The sequence below is a fragment of the Amblyraja radiata genome, chromosome 9 (genome assembly GCF_010909765.2).
Source record: "Amblyraja radiata isolate CabotCenter1 chromosome 9, sAmbRad1.1.pri, whole genome shotgun sequence".
In the NCBI taxonomy this organism is placed as follows: Eukaryota; Metazoa; Chordata; class Chondrichthyes; order Rajiformes; family Rajidae; genus Amblyraja; species Amblyraja radiata.
This window is the reverse complement of record NC_045964.1, coordinates 7,730,514-7,755,345: the sequence shown is the minus strand read 5'-3', so window position 1 is coordinate 7,755,345 and position 24,832 is coordinate 7,730,514. Positions and strand designations below refer to the sequence as shown.

Here is a 24,832-nt window from a genome sequence, read left to right as displayed (position 1 = left end):
TTGCTCATTTTTATAGGAAGTTTATCCGGAACTTTAGTGTCACTGCTGCACCACTCCATGCTCTTACCTCACCCCACGTGCCTTTCTCTTGGTCCTCTCAAGCAGAAACTGCATTTATGAGACTCAAGAGGAGCTTCTCCTCAGCCCCCATCCTGGTTCACCCTGACCCGTCACTCCAGTTCGTGGTTGAGGTGGACGCCTCGGGTGTGGGCATCGGGGCCGTACTCTCACAGAAATCCCCCACAGATGGTCGATTACATCCCTGCGCTTTCCTCTCAAAGAAGCTTTCTCCTGCTGAGAGAAATTACGATGTGGGTAACCGTGAACTGTTAGCGGTTAAAACAGCCTTGGAGGAATGGAGACATTGGTTGGAGGGTACTAAGCAGCCGTTTCTAGTTTGGACAGACCACAAAAACCTGGAATACATCAAGTCAGCCAAACGCCTCAACTCGCGCCAAGCAAGGTGGGCTCTCTTCTTTAATCGATTTGATTTTGTACTGTCTTACCGCCCTGGTGCCAAGAATGGCAAACCTGATGCTCTCTCCAGACAGTTTGATCCTGACCCATCCCCTAAGGTTTCAACTCCCATTCTGCCTGCTTCCTGTTTTGTTGGGGCGGTTACTTGGGAGATTGAGAAGAGAGTTTCCGAGGCAACTGCTGGTGTTCAGTCTCCGCTAGGGTGTCCTTCTAATCGTCTGTTTGTTCCCGAGTCTCTTCGTTCACAGGTGATTCACTGGGCTCATACGTCTCGGATCTCCTGTCATCCCGGTGTCCGCCGAACCCTGTTTGTGGCCAAACAGCGGTTTTGGTGGCCTTCCATGGAGAGGGGGATTAAGGAGTACGTCGCCGCCTGCAGTATTTGTGCTCAGAACAAGACCTCCCGTCGGGCCGCCTTTGGCCTCCTGAATCCGCTGCCTGTCCCCTCACGCCCCTGGTCAGACATCTCCATGGACTTTGTCACGGGCTTGCCCTCTTCTGAAGGTAACACCTCAGTCATGACTGTAGTGGACAGATTTTCTAAGATGGTCCATTTCATTGCATTGCACAAGCTTCCCTCTGCCAAGAAGACGGCAGAGGTCATGCTGTCTCATGTTTTTCGCATTCATGGATTTCCCAGAGACATTGTGTCTGACCGGGGGCCTCAGTTCGTGTCCAGGTTTTGGAAGGAATTTTGTTCTCTGTTGGACGCCACGGTCAGCCTTACATCTGGTTATCACCCGGAATCCAATGGACAGACTGAACGCCTTAACCAGGAATTGGAGACAGGACTGCGGTGCTTGGTGGCACAGAACCCTTCAACTTGGAGCAAACACCTTATTTGGGTGGAGTATGCACACAACACACTTCCTTGCTCATCCTCTGGTCTCTCTCCATTCCAGTGTGCCTATGGTTATCAACCGCCATTGTTCCCTGCTGTGGAGAAGGAGTCCAGTGTGCCCTCCGCTCAGGCTCTCGTCCGTCCCTGTCGCAAGGTTTGGAATGGGGCTCGTCAGATGCTGTTGCGCAGTTCTGCGCGTTACAAGAGGATGGCTGACCGTGGAAGAACGCCGGCTCCAGTATACTCGCCTGGTCAAAAGGTGTGGCTCTCCACTCGAGACTTACCGCTGAGGGTGGAATCCCGGAAGCTGGCTCCTCGTTTTGTTGGTCCTTTCCCCATATCGAAGGTCATCAATCCTGTGGCGGTTCGTCTCAAACTCCCCCGTGCCATGAGGGTCCACCCTACTTTCCATGTCTCCCGTCTGAAGCCATTTAAGGAGAGTCCTCTGGTCCCTGCCTCCACACCCCCTCCGCCCCCCCGGTTCCTTGATGGGGGTCCAGTGTTTACGGTCAGCCGGTTGCTGGGGATGCGCCGGCGTGGTCGTGGTTGTCAGTATCTTGTGGATTGGGAGGGGTATGGACCTGAGGAGCGGTCTTGGGTGCCAGCTCGCAACATATGCGACCCGGAACTTATCAGGGACTATCGGCGCCAACATCCTGAAGATCCTGGGCCGTCAGGAGCCGGCCGTGGAGGGGGGGGTACTGTTAGGTCTCGCGTTTGATCTAGTTTCTGTTTCTTATTGGTTTTTAGTATTAGAGTTTGCATTCTTGTTTTATTTTGGTGTCTCACATCTCCTCTTGTTTCAGGTCCCATTTCCTGTCAGGTCGTTTACCCTCATGTGATTGTTGGCCACGCCCTGATGTGTTTCACCTGTGTCTCGTTATCCCCTGCTAGTCTGTATTTAAGCCTTTTGTGTTTTAGTTCCCATTGCCAGTTCGTGTTGTATGCTACTTGGTATCACCTCGTTCCAGCTCTCGAAATCTTGTGACCTTGTGATCTCGACCTTTGCCTGTATTTTCGACCACTGGTTCTTGCCTGCTCCTATATGGTACTGTTGCCTCTGTTTTGCCTACCTGTGTACTGACTTGGACCGATTAAACGCCGAAGACTGATCTGCCCTGTGTCTGAGCCTGCATTTGTGTCCTCCTCCTCGTTCAGTTCTGACAATCATAGCTGATCACTGCCTCCTCAACCCATTTTCCTCCCTTCTCCCCAGCTTTGACAGTCCAGAGTCGCCTTCCACTGGGAAGTGATTCAATGAGTTTGTGGCCAGGGTAAGAGGGGTCTGAGATGATCTTACCCACTCTCTTCCTGGCCCTTGTAGTGTACAGGTCGTCACTGGGGGGAAGGTTGCAACCAACAACTTTCTCAGCTGATCGAACAATGCGCTGCAGTCTCCGGATGTCCTGCTTGTTGGCTGAGCCAAATCAGACCATGATGGAGGAGGTGAGGACAGACTGTGGTAGTAGTGTAAAACTGGACCATCATTGCCTGTGGCAGATTGTGTTTTCTCAGCTTCCGATGGAAGTACATCCTCTGTTGTGCCTTTTTGACTGTGGAGTCGATGGTGGCCCCCCATTTAAGGTCCTTGGAGATGATGGTTCCGAGGAACTTAAAGGACTACACAGTTGTGACTGTGGTGTTGTTGATGGTGAGTGTGGGAGGGGAGGAGGAGCTCTCCTAAAGTCTACAATCAATTGAGAGCGCCCATTAATTCTGAATTTCCCCTGACTCTCAGTCTGAAGAAGGGGCACCACCGCTCTCTCTTGTTCGGAGCCAGAGTCTGTTGAACGCAGCCGGTATTGGGCTGGTAAACAGCTCTACCAGTCAACTTCATGCTGAAGCCCAACGAACCATTTCCTCCAACAACGCCCTCGGGCCGTGAGCCGGTCTTTGAGGAGTGGCTGGTTCTCTGTACGTAGCAGGGACGGGACTGGGACACACACACACACGCACACACACGCACGCACACACACACACACACACGCACGCACGCACGCACGCACGCACACACACACACACACACACACACACACACACACACACACACCCCACACGCACGCACACTCACACATACACACACACACACACACACACACACACACACACACACACACACACACACACACACACACACACACACACACACACACACACCCCCCACACGCACGCACACACACACACACACTCACACACACACACACACACACACACACACACTCACACACACACACCCACACACACGCACACACACACACACACACACACACACACACACACACACACACACACACACACACGCACACGCACACGCACACACGCACACACACACACACACACACAGTGTGTAAGCTGTTCCCTGCCCACTATATAAACACGGAGCCCGAGAGGCAGGTACTTTTGGAGAGAGACACAGACAGTGTGTGAGTTCGTTCCTGGCAAAGGACAGAGCAGATTGTGGACCAAACATGTCCAATTGCCCAGGTTGCAAAAAAGATGTGCTCTTTGGTAAGCAGACCCACCTATCCTGCATGACTTCCATCAGCTCAAACTCTGTGTTAATATGCTTCACCTTTCATTCCAAAGCGTCTCAGTAGCATTTCTACCTAACTTGTTATAACACCTCTCCGGCGGTATCGGTTTATTTATAAACACATGACTAACTTGCCTGTTAGGGTTAGACCAATACATGTATTTATAAATATATTTATCATATATTTATTTTTTAATTTATAATTAAATGTTCAATGTATACATTTATTTTTGGTCAGAATTGCTTTAACATGTTGTAAGTATCCAGACTGGTTTTCTGATTTAAGGTGCTGCAATCTTTGTTTTTTGTTTTTTATTTAATGCGTTAATGGTTTGGGGTGGGGACTAGTTGTTTCTCCGGCTGTTTGAGTGGTGGAGTTTTTTTTACGATGGTGTCGATTAAAATCTCGCCTCGCATCGGTTTCGTGTTAAATGTGTGAACGGGTGCTGCAGATTCATTTGTTGTTTGTAGATTATCCACTTTGTTGGGCGTGGCCTGCCGACCATGTTTAATGGAACTTAAAGATAGTATTGAACTTAAAGCAAAATGGTAATGCAATTAAAAGAATGAGGAGAAATTTACAGAACTGGAGTCAAGAGACAAGTGTATTTTATTATCATATATCCCAGAGAGAACAATAACATTCTTGTGTAGGAAGGAACTGCAGATGCTGCTTTAAACCTGAAAAACTGGAGTAATTCAGCAGGTCAGACAGCATTTCAGGAGAGAAGGAATAGGCGATGTTTCAAGTCGAGACCATTTTTCAGTGAACAAACCTACTTCAGTCTGAAGAAGGGACTCGACATGAAACGTCACCTATTACTTACTTGCTGCAACACAACAGAATAACAGTGCACTGCAAACAATATAATCAACGAGAAAAAAGTGCCGTGTGTGTGTGTGTGTGTGTGTGTGTATATATATTAGACTAAGTGGGACCCGTTGGGTCCCAGCATCACATGGGAGGGCTGGTCACCAACACAATATTCCACCTCTCCACCAATTCCAATACTGCTCGCCAGTGGGGGGGGGCTGTCTGTTTCGCTAGCATGGGTGTTGCTGGCCGAAGGTACTGGTATCCAGAGGGCTAGTATAGACATTGTGGGCCGTATGGATGCTTGGGCAGGCATCCAACTGTTGCAAAGATTTTAAAAGCCAAGCCAAGGCAAACAATTGGACTGCAGCCACCCGACAACCAAAATTCATTTTGTGAACACAAACTTGTTAAAAAAAAGGCGAGGCAAAAAATTGGGCTGCAGACCCCCGACAACCATGGGCAGGCATCCAACTGTTGGCAGGTCCAGACAACCTTGAGCCTTACTTCCTAAAGTTAGCTGCTGATTTTATTGCATTGCTTCTGACTTATCTTTTTAATCTATCCCTGGAGACAAACGAAATTCCCCTTATTTGGAAATCTGCCTTTGTTCTCCCACTGTTAAAAGGGGGGGACCCCACTGTGCTAAACAACTATAGGCCCATCCCCAAACTGTCTGTTTTAATTAAGGTGCTGGAATCCATTGTAAACCAACAACTGAAGGACTTTTTATCAACTAACAGTATTTTATCTGAATTTCAATCTGGTTTTAGGAAAAAATATAGTACGTCAACAGCTGCTTTAAAAGTAGTAAATGATTTTATTGAATTTTTAGACAATAAGCAACACTGTGCAGCCCTTTTCGTTGACCTATCAAAGGCTTTCGATACTGTGGATCATGCCATTGTTACAAAGACTATGCAGCATCGGTTTGTCTGATCAAGCTGTCTGTTGGTTTAAAAACTATCTATCAGGCAGATCCCAGTGTGTGCGAGCAGAAGGTATTACTTCTAGCTCTCTTAATGTATCAAAGGGTGTGCCACAGGGATCGGTTCTAGGACCTTTATTATTTACTATTTATATTAATAGTCTAGATCATAAAGCTCCGAACGCAAATTTTCACTTTTATGCTGACGACACAGTGATATATTGCTCTGCGTCTACCCCAAATCAGGCTCTCTGTCAGCTCCAAACGGCTTTTAACACTGTGCAACGTAACCTGTGTGATTTAAAACTTGTTTTAAATGCTGACAAGACAAAGCTCATGCTGTTCACTAAAGCTAAATCAAAGCCCTCGGACCTCCCTCCTATCACCACTTTGCAGGGCTCTGTGGTTGAATCTGTGTCTCAATATAAATATCTGGGAATTATAATTGACAATTCTCTCTCTTTTAAACCTCATATCCAGCAACGTGAAAAACTAAAGATAAAATTAGCTTTTTACTTTAGAAACAAATCTTGTTTTTCTTTTGAAGCCAAAAAAAGACTTGTTGCTGCAACGTTTATGTCTGTGTTGGACTATGGTGATGTTTTATATATGAATGCATCTTCAAAATGCCTACAGTCTTTGGACACGGTCTACCACGAAGCACTGAGATTTGTTACTAATTTTAAAACCCTCACGCACCACTGCACTTTGTATGCTCAAGTTGGATGGTTTGCCCTGTCCACCCGCAGACTCCATCATTGGCATATCCTTATTTATAAGACTATCCTCGGTGTTCTTCCTTCATTCCTGCAGAAGTATGTAATTCGAAAAAGCACAGGAACTTATCAGCTCTGCTCTGAGGACTTGTTCTTACTAACTGTTCCTAAAGTCCGTACTGAACTGGGGAGAAGGGCATTTAGTTATGCTGCTGCCTTCGCATGGAACCAGCTGCAGAATGAACTGAAACTTAAGGAGCTGGTTTCTATAAACAGATTTAAATCCCTTCTTAATGATGTTGTACATGCTCTTCTGTCTGTACATGCTTTGTTTGATGATGTTATGATTGTGACTCTATTTATATGTTCTCTATTGTTTTTAAATTATTGTCTGTAACTGTGGAACTGTGCTGCCGCCTGTCTTGGCCAGGACTCTCTTGTAAAAGAGATTTTTAATCTCAATGAGACTTCTCCTGGTTAAATAAAGGTTAAATAAAATAAATAAAATAAAATAAAAACCAATATTCATTTTGTGAACACAAACATGGGGAAAAAAGGCAAGGCAAACAATTGGGCTGCAGACACCCGACAACCAATATTCATTTTGTGAACACCAACTTGTTAAAAAAAGGCGAGGCAAACAATTGGGCTGCAGACACCCGACAACCAAAATTCATTTTGTGAACACAAACTTGTTAAAAAGGGCTGCAGCCACTTTACAGCCGCATCGAGGGGACTCACCATTGATTAGACGTGCATTCAGTGTTATTCGCAGCTCAGAGATCCGTGACCCTCTCGCTTCCTGGGTCTGGCAGACACTGAGTGAGGCACAACACTTCCTGGTTTTATAGTCCCTCCCCCTGCCGCCAGCGGGGCAGCAGAGAGAATGGGGAATTTTGTAAAAACATTAATATCTCTCTCATTTTTCATCGACGGAAAAAGTCTTCCACACTCATACGGCGGAGGGGGGCTCTGAGCGAGGTGGCCAAAAATGACGGCCGTAGGTGGCGGCGTTCTCTCGGAAATCGCAGCACAGTCGGCCAAAAGCGGTCAAGATCAGAGATTTAGTCACATACTAGACCAAGTGCAGACCCGTTGGGTCTGTTCCCCCAACGTGCGAAAGTGGGAGGGAGGCGGCATGCAGCGTCACACACACTAACTATTCCCCCCCCCCGCACCCACGCTAATTACCCCCTTGATATATTAAGTAATACTTACGTAAGAATGCTGTTCATCGATTACAGCTCAGCATTCAACACCATTATACCATCAAAACTGATCACCAAACTCGGTAACCTGGGCATCGATTCCCTCCCTCTGCAACTGGATACTGGACTTTCTAACCAACAGACCACAGTCTGTTAGGTTAGACAAGCACACCTCTTCAACCCTCACCCTGAACACCGGCGTTCCACAGGGCTGTGTGCTGAGCCCCCTCCTCTACTCCCTCTTCACCTATGACTGCACACCTGTACATGGTACTAACACCATCATCAAGTATGCAGATGATACAACGGTGATTGGCCTCATCAGCAACAACGATGAGTCGGCCTACAGGGAGGAGGTCCAGCACTTAGCAGCATGGTGCGCTGACAACAACCTGGCCCTTAACTCCAAGAAGACCAAGGAGCTCATTGTAGACTTCAGGAAGTCCAGGGGCGGCACGCACACCCCCATCCGCATTAACGGGACGGAGGTGGAACGTGTTTCTAGCTTCAGGTTCCTGGGTGTTAACATCTCCGATGACTTCTCTTGGACCCACAATACCTCAACTCTGATCAAGAAGGCTCACCAGCGTCTCTTCTTCCTGAGGAGACTGAAGAAGGTCCATCTGTCTCCTCAGATCCTGGTGAACTTCTACCGCTGCACCATCGAGAGCATCCTTACCAACTGTATCACAGTATGGTATGGCAACTGCTCTGTCTCCGACCGGAAGGCATTGCAGAGGGTGGTGAAAATTGCCCAACGCATCACCGGTTCCTCGCTCCCCTCCATTGAGTCTGTCCAAAGAAAGCGTTGTTTGCGGAGGGCGCTCAGCATCGCCAAGGACTGCTCTCACCCCAACCATGGACTGTTTACCCTCCTACCATCCGGGAGGCGCTACAGGTCTCTCCGTTGCCGGACCAGCAGGTCCAGGAACAGCTTCTTCCCGGCGGCTGTCACTCTACTCAACAACGTACCTCGGTGACTGCCAATCACCCCCCCCCCGCCCCCCCGGACACTCCTCCCACAGGAAAAACACTATGTCTGTATATATGCCAATGTAAATATTTATTCAAATCATATGCTATGTCGCTCTTCCAGGGAGATGCTAAATGCATTTCGTTGTCTCTGTACTGTACACGGACAATGACAATTAAAGTTGAATCTGAATCTGAATCTGAATATTATTAATTTGCTCCTTTTACCCCATAACCACCCTATCTACTGACGCATAGCCCCCAACTTGCAGTCACATCTAGAGAGGGGGGAGGGGGGGGGTAGAGAGTGAGGGCAGAGAGAGAAGGGGCAGAGACACAGAGAGAGGGGCAAGAGGGAGAGGGGGTGGTGAGGAGGAGGAGAGGGAGGGTGGGTGAGAGGGGAAAGTTGGGGGCTGGAGGGAGAGAGAGAGGGTGAGAGTGAGGGGGGGAAGAGGGGGAGAGGAGAGGGGGGGAGAGGAGAGGGGGGAGAGGAGAGGGGGAGAGAGAGGGGAGAGGAGAGGGGGGGAGAGGAAGGGGGGGAGAGGAGGAGGGGGGGAGAGAGGGGGAGGGGGTGGGGAGAGGAGAGGGGGGGGGAAGTGGAGAGGGGGGGAGAGAAGAGGGGGGAGAGGAGAGGGGGGGGGGGGAGAGAGAGTGCCTTTTTATTTCAACCCAAACCCCCCAAACAACCCTTTGCAGGCAGTGCTTTTTTACTTTAACCATATTTTCATTTTCAAACCACATTAATGGTACTTACTCACAGTTGTGTTCACATGTGTTCAGTGTTATTCACAGCTCAGAGAAACGTGACCCTCTGCCTTCCTCCTGCTTGCAGACCAATTGAGGCACACCACTTCCTGGTTTTATAGTTCATCCCCCCTGCCGCCAGCGGGGGCAGCAGAGAGAATGGGGAATTTTGTAAAATCATTAATATCTCTGTCATTTTTCATCGACTGGAAAAATCCTCGGCACACATGCGGCGGAGGGGGGCTCTGAGCGAGGTGGCCAAAAATGACAGCCGTAGGTGGCGGCGTTCTCTCGGAAATCGCAGCACAGATCGCCAAAACCGGTCAAGAACAGACTTTTAGTAATATAGATAGATAGATGACCTTCATGGCCCTTATAGTTTGCCATTAAGCATGCTGTCAGTTCTCCCACTTGCACAGCTGCATCACATCTATTACATTGCCAGTCTAATGAATAGAAACTGCTTTATAACAATAAGGCTGTTCCAGGTTTCTATTCACTCCAATCTGTTGCCCAGGGCGGAGTCACAAGCCAACTATCCATTTGATAACAACCTAATTTAACTGGATAGGAGAGAACAATTTCTCAAGTAGCTTGAGACTAAAACATTGGATTTTAGCCAAATACAGCGTCAAAATATAATCCAGACAATACATCACAAGTGCTTTTGAACTCTTGAGTAGTCCTTTGAATGATTTATTGTTATCATACTAATAAATTGCCTCATCATAGCAATGCCTTCAAATATCTCTGATGATCATTGTACATGGAAAACCCTATGAACTCAGTTTGATCACCCTTCTTTCATAATGAACAGGCCACGCCTGCCATCATTTCGTGTCTGCCCTGAACGGCAACTCTGGCACGGTACCGATAATTCTCACATGTCCCAAGACAACTCTTGCCATAATTCTGACCTTGCCTTGAAAGACAATTCCCCATATCTCCGATCCTGTCTCGAAGGCAAACCTGGCTAAAATACTGGACCTGGCTCAACACTCTTCTGGCCTAATTCCAACCTTCTTGGAATACTAGTAATGTCCAGTTTACCTCCCCTTATCTTGGGTACCTCTGCGGTCTGGGCACCACATAGCTGGTGGATTTCCCCTCCCCAGGGAATCCCAGCACCCATATATATTACCGGAGGGAAACCCCCTACCGGCACCAGGCTGACCGTTCAGGTCCGTTTAACTCCTTTCCTGGGGACCTCTGTGGACTGAAAGCCGCATAATTACTGTATTCCCCTACCTGGGAACCCCAGTATCTATGTATATATCGGGGGGGAAACCTCCCGACACCCGGCATCTATATTATATCGGGGGAAACCCTCCCAACACCCAGTCTACTGGAGGTCCCCTCCACGCGGACCCCAGCATAAATATTTATGTTCGAGGAAAAACCTCCCGATACGCGGCCTCGCGAATCCCCCAGCAGGAAGCCTCTGGAACAAGAGGTTCCTGCAAGGAACAAAACAGGTAAGAAAAACAAGCTTACCTTGAGTTTAAAACTTACCGGTGACTCCGAAGTAAAATGGTTCATTGTTGGCTGAGGGGAGGGTGACAGAGGCATACACTCAGTAAAATTACTGATGACTGATTATAGATCGAGACCCTTGTCGATTAGCTTGGTGTGGATTACTTTGGGCTTGGATGCCAGTTCCAATTCTGGGGGTGGACGGTGAACTTGTGTACAATGTTCCCTAACCATTGTGCTTGTCTCTTGCAGTCGAGCAGAAGTCAGCCCAGGGCAAGGTTTGGCATCGCGGCTGCCTGAAGTGTGCAAAATGCAATAAAGACTTGACTTCTTGCATCTTCACTGAGGTCAGTTGGTCTTGTATATTACAAACGTTTCATTATTTCCTTGTGACATAAACGAGGCCATTCAGTCCATTATCAATTCTGCACTGGCCCTCGAAACACTCCAGCCAGTCCCATTTCTCCTCCTGTTCCTCTAATCTATTCTTACATTGCTGTGATTCTTCCCCTCATCTGCACAAATCCTTTTAAAGTCGTGCGGCACGGTGGGGCAGCCTTATGGGGCTTTTTCACGGGGCGAGTTGACGCAAGATGTCACCAGAGTGAAGTGGTCGTGGTCCAGCACGAGTCTCGCACGATATAACGGGGGGTAGATAAAGAGTTCCCACGGTACTCGGCATTTCTGTTATTTGTGCGAGTGACTTGTCCGTCTCCCGAGCTTTCGCGTTAAATCTTGAATGAACATCGTGAACTACACGTGACACAAATGATGTAACTTTTTTTTTCACACACTATAAATATCCTCCCTTGGTTGAATTGGCTCATTTGGAGACATGTTTTACTGTGTATGTGGGAGACACAGAAGGACTGAGCACAGTACCTCGGTCTTACTGTGTGTGGGAGAGGGGGAGAAAGAGACGTACACTCACAGAGGCAGAGTCTCTCAGCCTGTGTAAGAGGGAGGGAGAGAGAGAGAGAGGCACACACAAGGTGGATGTGAAATCTCACCTGCCTGTTTCAGTGACAGACACCCGCCGCCAGTAAATGAAGACACCCCCATCTGTCTCCCCCTCCTCTCCCTCGACTCCCCCACCTTTCCCTCCCAACTCCAGTCCTGTCCCGATCCCCTGGGAAACTGAATAGAGCAACAATATAGATATAGAAACTGAAACAATATAGAAACTGAATAGAGCAACATGGCAAAAACATCTCTGACACGCTTTACCCCCTTTCTTTGAGATTTTCTGGGAGCCATCTCTGCAAGTGTTCCTGTTAAAAAGATTATCCAACAATGACAATTAGGTGGGACGTCCTCGAAGGACACATGTTCCCTTGTCGATATTGAGACCACCTTTTTTACTCACCTTTCCGGGTTCACCATTCGCAGGAGTTCCCACGGTACCCGCAAGAGTTATTACGGATATCGCACTGGCCACTACGTCCATATAATATTGCAATGCTCGACCACAAGTGTACAAGTCACTCTTGGAGAAATTCAAACTTTCTTGAATTTTCTCCCGAGTGACCAAGATACACGATTACCTGCCGTTAGCGCTACGGTGGTCCACGAATGCCGTACTGTTATCGCACGAGGTTCCCACGATGTTAAACTCTGGTCAACTCTTGCGTCAAGTCGCCCCGTGAAAAGGCCGCTTTACAGCGCCAGAGACCTGGGTTCCATCCCGACTACGGGTGCTGTCCGTACGGAGTTTGTACGTTCTCCCCGTGACCCCCGTGGGTTTTCTCCAAGATCTTTGATTTCAATAGACAATAGACAAAAGAATAGTTTCCTCCCACACTCCAAAGACGTACAGGTTTGTAGGTTAATTGGCTTGGTGGAAATGTAAAAATTATCTCTCATGTGTGGAGGACGGTATTAATGTGCGGGATTCCCAGGAATCCTGCCCTTGTTCAGCCTATAGACATTTCCACAGTGCCGGGGTTCAGTGAGTGTGAGTCTCGGTGTGTGTTTTAGACCAGTGCTTCTTAAACTGGTGAATGGTTCACACAAGGGTGAATTAAATTATTTTGGGGTGAATTACTTCATTTATTCAGATATTTATATATGTTCTTCTATACTTAAAGGCATTGCCATGAAAGTGGATAGTAAGCTCTTATTGGTTTTAATGGCAGTGGAGCTGAAAATTTGATGATTTTTTTTCTCTCTACCTACGGTTTTCTAATTTCAAATTAGCAGGAATATTTCCCAAATTTACTGTAATATAACCTTTCAGGGAAGACCATGTTTTTTTGAGCTAGTTTTCCCAGAAAAAAACTGCAGTAACCGAAGCCTGAAAGGATAGGATGGGGCTGAATCCCAGTGTTTAGATGTCGGAATGTGTTTTTTTTATCATTCTAATAGAATGATTTTCCAGTGGAAATTAAACTTTTTTTTTCACACCTAGTTTATTTTAACATATTTTTAGGATGTTTAAAAAGTTGAATAAAATAGACACGTAAGAAATTCGTTACTTTATGTTTTTTTTCTCATGTGACAAAATAAATAATATATAAAATTATAAACAGGGGAGAATAAGACGAAAATTACCCAAATTTCTTTTTACAAATCTAGTGGAGGATGAATGAAATTTTGTGATGAAGACTCCAGGATGAATGACATGTAAATAGTTTAAGAGGCACTGTCTCAGACCATCGCCCCCTAGAGGCTGCCTTGAGTTGGCCAGTCGGGTGACCTCCTGTAGGCTTCTGTGTGTCGAGGAGATATCTGTGGCTGATTCCTCCCATTGTTCTTGCAGCATGATGGGAACCCGTACTGTACCGAACCCTGCTACGTGGCACTCTTCAGACCCAGAGGTAAGGCCTTTGCTCAAACTCTAGCCCGGGAGAGAGGTTTGCAGCGAAGATAGACACAGAAAGCAGGAGTAACTCAGCGGGACAGGCAGCATCTCTGGATGGAAGGAAAGGGTGGCATTTTGGGGTCGAGACTCTTCTTGCATTTAGTATAAGAGTCAGGAAGTCATGTAGCAACTTTATAGGACATTGGTTAGACCACATTTGGAGAATCGTGCAGTTCTGGTCGCCTCATTACAGGATGTAGAGGCTTTAGAGAGGGAACCGAGGAGATTTACCAGAATACTGCCTGGATTAGAGTGTGCAGATGATAGACACAAAATGCTGGAGTAACTCAGTGGGACAGGCAGCATCTCGAGAGAGAAGGAAACATCATCGGAACGTCACTTATTCCGTCTCTCCAGAGATCCTGCCTGTCCCGCTGAGTTACTCCAGCATTTTGTGTCTATCTTCTGGATTAGTGAGTGTTAACTATAAGGATAGATAATTTTGGGGAAAGGCCAGGAGTAGATAAGCAGCCTCCCCACTGACAGCCCTCTCTCTCCCTCTTTCTCGTTGCAGGGTGTGGACAAGAAGGGAACGAGAGCTCCAAATGAACCCAGGTGCGTGGATTTGGGCACCAGGGCACAGGTTAAAAATCACCCACTGTCGCCGCTGCCTGACTCTCTGACACTCCCTCTCTTCTCTTCTTCCTCTTCTTGCGTATGGCGTGCACAGCCTAAAGTTGTAGGACAACTTGTTCTGTTTGATCTTATGTGATTGTGCACGCCGGGTTGATTGCATTCATCGAAACAGGGCGGACCACGCGAAGGTTGCAATCTCCCACCCCCTCCCTCTCTGACTCTCTCTCTCTCCCTCTCTCTCTGTAACTCTCTCTCTCTCTTTGAATCTCTTTCTCTTTGAATCTCTTTCTCTCTTGACTCTCTCTTTCTCTCTGACCCTCTCTCTTTCCAAGGACTTTATTCAACAAGGGCATATTACAGTGTACCAAGAGTGTATAAACACTCAAAGTCACAATACATCAAGCAGTCATTATAATACAATGGTGCAATCAATATTAACAATGCTCTAGACCCCGCACGGCAACCAGCGTTGACGGAAGGCCTCCAGCATCCCAGTGGACACCGCATGTTCCCTCTCCAGGGACACGCGAGCACGGACGTAGGCCCGGAAGAGGGGCAGGCAGCCGACTCTGGCGTGACCATCGACCGCCCGCTGCCTGGACCCGCGAATGGCCATCTTGAGCAAACCGACAGGGAGGTCCCACAACCCCCTCTGATCGGCTCTCCCCACTCACTGCCTTGTGTCCAAACACCAGGATCGTGGGTCTAAAATGCAACCCGAACTTGAGGAGCAGCCCCTTCAGATATTGGTACAGGGGCAGCAACCTCACACACTCCATATACACGTGGAACACGGTCTCTTCCTCGCCGCAGAAAATACAGGCGGCCGGCGAGCCTGTGAAATGACTCAAATGTTTATTACACGCCACCACTCTGTGCAACACTCTCCACCCCAGGTCCCCAATGTAGAGGGTGATGACGCCCTTGTAGAAAGATCTCCACTGGGGAACAGCACCTCATATTTCACTTGGGCAGCTTACACCCAGGTGGTATGACTATTGAGTTATCTAACTACAAGTAACCCTTGCATCCCCCCCTCTCTCTCCATCCCTCACCCACCCAAGTCGTACCAGCTTCAAAGCCGTCTTGTTGCGTTTCACTATCTGTAACTTGTTTTCATCTACCACGCAGCTCACAATCATCTGTTTCCTTTATCATTGTTACTTTTTTGCCCATCTTTCATTCATTTGTTCCATATCTATCTACATCGTTTCCCTCTCCACTGACTCTCAGTCTGAAGAAGGGTCTCGACCGGACACGTCACCCACTCCTTCTCTCCAGAGCTGCTGCCTGTCCCGCTGAGTTACTCCGGCAATTTGTGTCTGTCTTAACCGGACTCTTCTCCTTCCCAGGTTCCCGGTTTGTGCTGAATCCGGGGCGGAGGAGGAAGAGGAGGAAAGTGCGTTTCGTAACAATGACCCGGATTCAAGTTTTTCCCAGCCATGATCATAGTGAACCTTGATAGAAATTTGCCCCCTTCACCCCCCCCCCCCCCCCCCCCCCCCCCCATATCCCCGACCTTTCTGGACACCAGCAGGCTTTGCAAATGTCTACAAACTTAATTGTACTGATAAACTTCCATTAATTTGCTTGTTTTCACATTTAAAACAAAAATAAAGCATCACGTTAAACCTGATGTAGTTTGTGCCTACGATCCCACTGTTCAATGGACCTTACAAACCTGATTGCATTTCATCATCCACTGCCTCATTTATCTGATATTTCTTCCACTCACTGGCTTGCCTGCCGAGTGTTTTCTAAATCAAAAACTCAACAACCAGTGGAACTCAGTGGGTCAGGCAGCATCTCTGGAGAACATTCATGGGCCAGAAGGGTCCCAACCTATAAAGTCACCCATCCATATTCTCCTGAGATTCTGCCTGACCCACTGAGTTATTCCAGCACTTTGTCTTTTTTTTGGTTAACCAGCACCTGCAGTTCCTCGTGTCAGCTGGAGGAACTCAGCAGGTCAGACAGCATCTGTGGAGGGAAATGGGAAGGGGATGTTTTAGGTCGAGACTCATCTTCAGACTGATGGAGTTATGGGGGTTAGCTGGCACAGAGAGATGAAGGGAGGGGGTGGACCAAGTGATTCTATGGTTAATTGGAACATGCAGAAGTACAAACACACGGTGAAATTATTTTCTTACAAACAGTCCAGTAGAGTATTGCCGAACCCAAGCACATCCCCGACTAGGGTCATGGTCTCAGAGTAAGGGGGCGGCCACTGACTGAGCTGGTGATAAATGTCTCCATTCAGCGGGCGGTGAATCTTTGGAATTCTCTCCTCTAGGGGGCCGTGGTGGAGTCTCGGCCATCAAGCTCACTCAGAACAGAGATTGATGGGGATCTGGGTGAAATGGGGACAGTGCGGGTGAATGGCACTGAGGTGGATCAGCCACGATCTTCATGGTGGATGGGACAGGCTTGAAGGGCCGAATGGCCTTCTACTGCTTATCTCTTGTTTAAGCAAAGGCTGCAAAGCAGTGAAAGGATGAGCTCAACATCCTCAAGCTATTCTTCCTGTTCCAGTGAAGTGAACACAGGAAAAGGTTAGCATGAGTTCTCTCTGGTATCACCGCAACCATTTCCTGTTGTAAGATAACGTTTTAAATTAAATCGTCATCTTGGTGTGAAGTGACTCAGCGATGTTGGAGAGGGCAGGAAATGGTTAAAGCACTGAATCTGAACCCTGGGTTCTGGCACTGGGGCCTGCACTGGGCCTGGGCACTGGGATACTGGATCCTGGATACTGGATCCTGGACACTATAGACAGTAGGTGCAGGAGTAGTCCATTCGGCCCTTCGAGCCAGCACCGCCATTCAATGTGATCATGGCTGATCATCCACCGCCCTCTGAGGCAGAGAATTCCACAGACTCACAACTCTTTGTGTGAAAAAGTGTTTCCTCATCTCCGTTCTACACAGCTTACCCCTTATTCTTAAACTATGGCCCCTGGTTCTGGACTCCCCCAACATTGGGAACATGTTCCTGCCTCTAGCGTGTCCAAACCCCTAATCATCTTATATGTGTCTATCTTCGGCTTAAACCAGCAACCTGCAGTTCCTTCCTCCACAACCACAACCTGTTTGGATGGTTTCCCGTATTAGTCAGGAACTGCAACAGTGTGGATAAGAACATAGATGACGTGATGTGTAAGCTTGCGGATGGATGACACTAAAATTGCTAGTATAGTTGAAAGTGAAGAAGTTTATCTAAGATTACAATGGGACCTTGATTAACTGGGCCAATGGCCAAGGAATGGCAGATAGAGTTTCACTCAAATAAATGTGTGGTGTTGCATTTTGGTAAGACAAACCAGTCCAGGACTTACACAGTAAATGGTAACGGCATGGGAGGTGATATAGTGGAAAAATACCTTGGGACCAGGTAGATATTTCCATGAAAGTGGTCACACAGGTAGATAGAGCGGTAAATTGGACATTTGACATTCTGCCCTTTATCAGTTGGAGTATTGAGTACAGGAGTCAGGATGTCATATTACAGCAGTACGAGACATTGTAAGGCCACATTTAGAGTGTTGTTTGCAGTTCTGGTCACCCTACTGCAAGGAGGATATCATAGAGCCCAAATGCCCCTGTCCCACTTAGGAAACCTCTGGAGACTTTGCGCCCCACCCAAGGTTTCCGTACGGTTCCAGGAGGTTGCAGGTGGTTGCCGGAGGTTGCAGGTAGTGGAAGCAGGTAGGGAGACTGACAAAAACCTCCGGGAACCGCACGGAAACCTAGGGTGGGGCACAAAGTCTCCAGAGGTTTCCGTTCATGTTTCCTTAGTGGGACAGGGGCATTAGACTCCTATAGCATGGAAACAGGCCAGCCCAACTCATCCATACTGACCATGGTGCCCCATCTTAGCTGTCCCATTTGCGTTTGGCCCATATCTCTCCATACCTTTCCTGTCCATGTATCTGTCCAAATGTCTTTTAAATGTCATTACTGTACCTGCCACAACTATTTCCTCTGGCAGCTCGTTCCTTATGCCCATCACCGTCTGTGGAAACATTACCACTTAGGCTCCTATTAAATCACCATCTCTCACCTTAAACCCCCCTCTAGCTCTTGATTCCCCAAACCTGGATCAAAGACTCCGTACATTCACTCTATCTGTTCCGCCCATGATTTTACATATATATATATGATGGTGTAGTTAGTTCACTGTAGCTCAGAGATTGGTCCCATCCACACGGATTTTAGGAAGATGTTTGAGAATGCCACGTGACTATAGAAAAGGCCCAGGGGATTCTAGGAGAGGGGTGATGTGGACACAAGTTTAGCTCTGCGGTCAGATATAAAAATTAACGGGCCTGGTTTCACAGCTCAAAGATTGTACTGAAGATAGACACTGCATGCTGGAGTAACTCAGCGGGACAGGCAGCATCTCTGGAGAGAAGGAATGGGGGAAGCTTTGGGTCGAGACCCTTCTTCGGACTGCTAATTCTCAAGGTTCTGCTAATGGGCTTGTTCAGGACTCAGTGCTGGGCCCTAGTGTGTCTGTGGAATTCTCTGCCTCAGAGGGCGGTGGAGGCAGGTTTTCTGGATGTTTTCAAGAGAGAGCTCGATAGGGCTCTTAAAATATAGCAGTCAGGGGATATGGGGAGAAGGCAGGAACGGGGTACTGATTGGGAAAGATCAACCATGATCACATTGAATGGCGGTGCTGGCTTGAAGGATTCCTCCCACACTCCATAGACATGCAGGTATGTAGGTATATTGGCTTGGTATAAGTGTAAAATTGTCCCTAGTGTGTGTGTAGGATAGTGTTAATATGCGGGAATTGCTGGTCGGCGAAGGCTCGGTGGGCCAAAGGGCCTGTTTCCACGCTGTATCTCTAAACTAAACTAAATTGACCACGTGTTTGCTGGTGTGGAGGGAGGTTGTAGACTGCCTATGCCTCAGAGGGTGGTGGAGGCCGGTTCTCTGGATGCTTTCAAGAGAGAGCTAGATAGGTCTCTTACAATAGCGGAGTCAGGGGATATGAGGAGAAGGCAGGAACGGGGTAGTGATTTGGGATGATCAGCCATGATCACATTGAGTGGCGGTGCTGGCTCGAAGGGCCAAATGGCCTACTCCTGCACCTATTGTCTATTGTCTATTGACTGCAGGTGAGCTACAGGGACAAGTCAGGTGGACACACGGGTGGCCAACAAGAACTGTGTACACATGAGATGCTCAGAGTAACTGAGGAACCTTGGCTCCCGCTGCTGATGCCCAAATGCAAGCTGAGCAGGTACGTGAGTCTTTTGGGAAGTTTGCTCTATTATTCAAGGCACAGAGTGCAAGATATTCAGTAGCCAGTCTGCTGTGGGAACTGTTCTGGTTTCACTGGAATTGGCAGGGGGACGAAGACTACTGCACTGTTGGGTCTGAACGAGGGTTGCCATGAGAAAAGATTCAGACAGGTTGAGATGCTTTCCTGGGAATCAGCTGCTTGATTAAGGCACATTAAATAACTAGCAGCCTAGATGGAGGGGAGAGCAGTATTGAGAGCGTTTTGAGCCCCATATGTGCTGGCTCTGGAGAGGGTCCAGAGGAGGTTTACAAGAATGATCCCAGGAATGAGTGGGTTAACATGTGATGAGTGTTTGACGGCACTGGGCCTGGACTAGCTGGAGTTTAGAAGAATGAGGGGGGACCTCATTGAAACTTACAGAATAGTGAAAGGCTTGGACAGGGTGGATGTGGAGAAAACATTTCCACTAGTGGGAGAGTCTAGGACTAGAGGTCATAGTCTCAGAATTAAAGGATGTTCTTTTAGGAATGGGATGTGCAGGAATTTCTTTAGTCAGAGGGTGGTGAATCTGTGGAATTCTTTGCCACAAAAGGCTGTGAAGGCCAAGTCAGTGGATATTTTTAAGACAGAGATAGATAGATTCTTGATTAGTACAGGTGTCGGGGGTTATGGGGAGAAGGCAGGAGAATGGGGTTAGCAGGAACAGATAGATCAGCCATGATTGAATGGCAGAGTAGACTCCATAGGCCGAATGGCCTACTTCTGCTCCTATCACATCACCTTATGAGACAGTTGCATACACAGTTTTAAATGGGTTCTGAGAGGTAATGTTTGTTACTGAGAGGTTGATATCTACAACTTGCAGCCTCACAAGGGGCTGGAATCTGTTCCAGTCTGTGCTGTGGGACTCGATGATCTCAAATCCTCTTGCAATAGAAGATAAACTGTAAGTCATGGTGTCAAGCCCCAGATTTTGCATGCCCATGCTGTACCAGAATACAATATGAGATCCCAATGTGAACAGTGAGATTCGGGAGTAACTCAGCGGGACAGGCAGCATCTCTGGAGAGAAGGAATGGGTGGCGTTTCGGGACGGAGCCCTTCTTCCAGTCTGAGGAAGGGTCTCGACCAGAAACATCACCCATTCCTTCTCTCCAGAGATGCTGCCTGTCCCGCTGAGTTACTCCAGCATATTGTGTCTATCTGCGGTGTAAACCAGCACCTGCAGCTCCTTCCTCCACAGTGAGATTCCTACAAGTGGGAATTTCATTGTTCTATCCGGGACATATGACGATAAAACACTCTTGACGACTCTTGAGATTAGGGAGTATAGCGAGAGATGAGAGGGTTAGCACATGATGAGTGTTTGTCAGCACTGGGCCTGTACTCGCTGGAGTTTAGCAGGTTGAGGGGGGACCTCATTGAAACTTACAGAATAATGAAAGGCTTGGAGAGAGTGGATGTGGAAAGGATGACTATTTGGGAGCCTGTAGTACACTCCCAACAAGGTGATCATCCCTTTCCATTTTCTCAGCTAGACTCCTACAGCCGAGCTCTGTTACATTAGACCCCAGTAATGTTTCTTGTGCCCCAGGATGTGGTGAATGGCCACTGTGTACATGCAAATGACAAGGGATGACACCATAACATTGATTGATTGAAAGATGCAGCATGGGAACAAGCTCTTCTGCCCATCGAGTCCATACTGACCATCGATCACCCGTTCACACAACTTCTGTCCTCTGACTTCCTCACCCACTCCCCACACAATAGGGGTAATTTTACAGAGGCCAATTACCCTATCAACCCGCACGTCATTGGGATGTGGGAGGAAACTGGAGCACCCGGAAGAAATCCCCCGCGGTCACTGGGAGAAAGTGCAAACTCCACACAGACAGCACCGAAGGTCAGGATCGAACCCAGGTCCCTGGCGCTGTGAGGCAGCAGCTCTACTGGTTGCGCCATTGTAAGGCACAAACAATCTGAGAACAGTTACCCACAGAGTTAGGAAACGTGTGAATGGCTATCATTTGCAGACAACCTTCCTTAAAGGTTGCCGCATACCCTGGGGATCTCTACAGAGAAGATTTACGAGGATGTTGCCAGGACTAGAGAGTCTGAGCTATAGGCAGAGAATGAGTAGACTGGGGCAGATAAAAGTGCTGGAGAAACTCAGCAGGTGCGGCAGCATCTATGGAGCAAAGGAAATAGGCAATGTTTCAGGCCGAAACCCTTCTTCAGACTGATGTATTGTGCTATTCCTTGGAGCGCAAGAGGATGAGGGCTGATCTTATCGAGGTGTATAAAATCATGAGAGGAATAGATCTGGCAGATGCACAGAGTCTCTTGCCCAGAGTAGGTGAATTGAGGCACAGAGGACAATGGTTTAAGGTGAAGGGTTTAATAGGAATCTGAGGGGTGAGGTTTTCACACAGAGGGTGGTGGGTGAATGGAACAAGCTGCCAAAGGAGGTAGTTGAGGCTGGGACTATCCAAATGTTTAAGAAACAGTTAGACAGGTACATGGATAAGACAGGTTTGGAGGGATATGGACCAAACGTGGGCAGGTGGGACTAGTGTAGCTGGGACATTGTTCGCTGGTGTGGGCAAGCTGGTCCGAAGGACCTGTTTCCACACTGTATCACTCTATGACTCTATGACAGCTCTGTGGAAAAGAGCGTTGGGGCTGGTATGGGGAGCCTTCTTCACCCCATGATCGGCATGCAGCAGCCCTGTAGAGAGGGCAGATGGGGTGCATCACCTCACCCATATCCATTCCCTGCCCCACTTGTGTGGGAGAGTCTGTGGTTCTCTCATCGACCACCACAGAACCCACAGCACTGGAGTGTAAACAATCCTTCCTCAAACATGAGACACTGCCTCAGAAGGTCAAGAATCAAGAGTCAAGAGAGTTTATTGTCATGTGACCCAGATAGGACAATGAAATACTTGCTTGCTGTAGCCTGACATAATATTTTAGGCATAAATACAGATCAGACCAGTGTGACCATATACCATAGAATATATGTATATATATATATATATATATACACATAAATACACAGATAAAGTGCAATAGGTTGTTATAGTTCAGAGTTTGTTTGAAGTTGTGTTTAATAGTCTGATGGCTGTGGGGAAGAAGCTGTTCCTGAACCTGGATGTTGCAGATTTCAGGCTCCTGTACCTTCTACCTGATGGCAGCGGAGAGATGCGTGTGTGGCCAGGATGGTGTGGGTCCTTGATGATGCTGGCAGCCTTTTTGAGACAGCGCCTGCTATAGATCCCCTCGATGGAAGGAAGGTCAGAGCCGATGATGGACTAGGCAGTGGTTACAACTTTTAACCGCCTTTTCCACTCCTGGGCGCTCAAATTGCCGAACCAAGCCACGATGCAGCCGGTCAGCATGCTCTCTACTGTGCACCTGTAGAAGTTCGAGAGAGTCCTCCTTGACGTATCGACTCTCCGTAAGCTTCTCAGGAAGTAGAGGTGCTGATGTGATTTCTTAATAATAGCATCAGTGTTCTAGGACCGGGAATCTTCAGGTTTTATCAAAAACATGCATGCTTGGCAGTGAAAATCTGAATTCCAAATTAAACATTTATCAAAAGAATTCTGACCCAGCCCAGGAGATCACACAGGGGGCAGCACCACCTATAGAAGTTGGGAGGTCATGTTACAGTTATATAGATGTTGGTGGGGCCACATTTAGAGTATTGTGTTCATTTCTGGGAACCATGTTATAGGACAGATATCGTCAATCTGGAAAGAGTACAAAGATTTGTATTACAAGTGCAGCACAGTGGCGCAGTGGGTAGAGCCGCTGCCTCACAGCGCCAGAGAGCTGGGTTCGATCCTGATCTCGGGTACTGTCTGTGTGGAGTTTGCACTTTCTCCCTGTGACCGCGTGGGTTTCCTCCAGGTGCTCCTGTTCCCTCGCACTTCCCAAAGATGTGCGGGTTTATAGGTTAATTGGTCTCTTTAAAATTGTCCTTAGTGTGTAGGGAATGGATGAGAAAGTCAGATGACAGAAGTTGTGTGAACGATGGTCGGTGTGGACAGAAGGGCCTGTTCCCCTGCTGTATTTCAACCAATATCAATCAAACAATCGATCAATCAATCAATCAATTAATAAATCAATAAATCGATCGATCAATAAATCAATCGATTATTCCATCTATCAATAAATCAATCAATAATCAATCAATCAATGCATAAAGTTAAATTAAGAATTGTGTTATTTTAGTCGGTGCATATTATAATTAATGAATCATAAACTTAAATTTAACTTGTGGGGATATTAGAACTGAAGCAAAATGCTGAAATGTCGCCCTCTGGTGCAACAAAGTGAACACTACAAGTACGCAAACTCCACCAACTTTATTCCTTTGGGTATGTTGTTACAAACGTGAAACTGTACAAAATAGTTCATCTACGAAAAAATCATACAAAATGGAAACTTGTCACAGAATCTAGAATAACGAAATACCTTAAGTTATGCTGTTAGTTCACTGTTGAGGCAGCTGCAGTAAATACTGGACAATTGTCCCATCTTTCAGTAATAATAATAATAATAAATTTTATTTAATGGGCGTCAATGATCAGCAATGATCAGGACAGCAGCTTCAGCATTTACTGTGCAGGACAAATGCTCGTGAGACCAACCGCAACCTTACAAAGTGCAGTGTGAAGTACACTCATCCCATACTCCACAGAGTGGAGCCAGGTCTGTCACTGTAGTGATCACACAGGGGGCAGCGCCACCTATAGACGTTGGAAGGTCATGTTGCAGTTATATAAGATATTGGTGGGGCTACACTTAGAGTATTGTGTTCATTTCTGGGCACCATGTCATAGGACAGATGTCGTCAAGCTGGAAAGAGTACAAAGATTTACGAGGAGAACTTAAGAATCTCCTGGGCTGGTTCAGAATTCTTTTGAGAACCTATTTCCTTCGCTCCATAGATGCTGCCTCACCCGCTGAGTTTCTCCAGCATTTTTGTCTACCTAAGATTTACGAGGATGTCGCCAGGACTCGAGGGTCTGAGCTATAGGGAGAGGTTGAGCAGGCTGGGACTCTATTCCTTTGAGCGCTGGAGTGCCCAGAGTAGGGGAATCGAGGACCAAAGGACATAAGTTTAAGGTGAAGGGGAAAAGATTTAATAGGAATCTGAGGGGTAACTTTTTCACACGAAAGGGTGCTGGGTGTATGGAACAAGCTGCCAGAGGAGGTAGTTGAGGCTGGGACTATCCCAACATTTAAGAAACAATTAGGCAGGTACATGGATAGGACAGGTTTCGAGGGATATGGGCCAAACGGGGGGCAGGTGAGACTAGTGTAAATAGGACATGTTGGGCGGTGTAGGCGAGTTGGGTCGAAGGGCCTGTTTCCACACTGTATCACTCTCTGTCTCTTGTCTCTATCACTCTATCACTCTATGTCT

At 47.5% G+C, this 24,832-nt stretch overlaps 1 protein-coding gene and 1 long non-coding RNA gene across 4 annotated transcripts in view; one reads left to right on the top strand and one right to left on the bottom strand.

The window, feature by feature from the left end:
- Positions 1 to 10,907: 10,907 nt before the first annotated feature.
- On the top strand, positions 10,908 to 15,678 carry LOC116977308. The gene is made up of 3 exons (XR_004413166.1): positions 10,908 to 11,053; positions 14,081 to 14,121; positions 15,495 to 15,678. It is a non-coding gene; the product is annotated as an uncharacterized LOC116977308 (long non-coding RNA).
- A 3,536-nt stretch (positions 15,679 to 19,214) lies between these two features.
- dpf3 (double PHD fingers 3) overlaps positions 19,215 to 24,832 on the bottom strand; it is a 175,360-nt gene continuing 169,742 nt past the window's right edge. For all 3 annotated transcript variants that reach the window (XR_004413033.1, XR_004413034.1, XR_004413037.1), the window contains one exon: positions 19,215 to 19,244. The gene's annotated coding sequence lies outside the window, so the exon portion shown is untranslated. The remainder of the gene's footprint in view (positions 19,245 to 24,832) is intronic.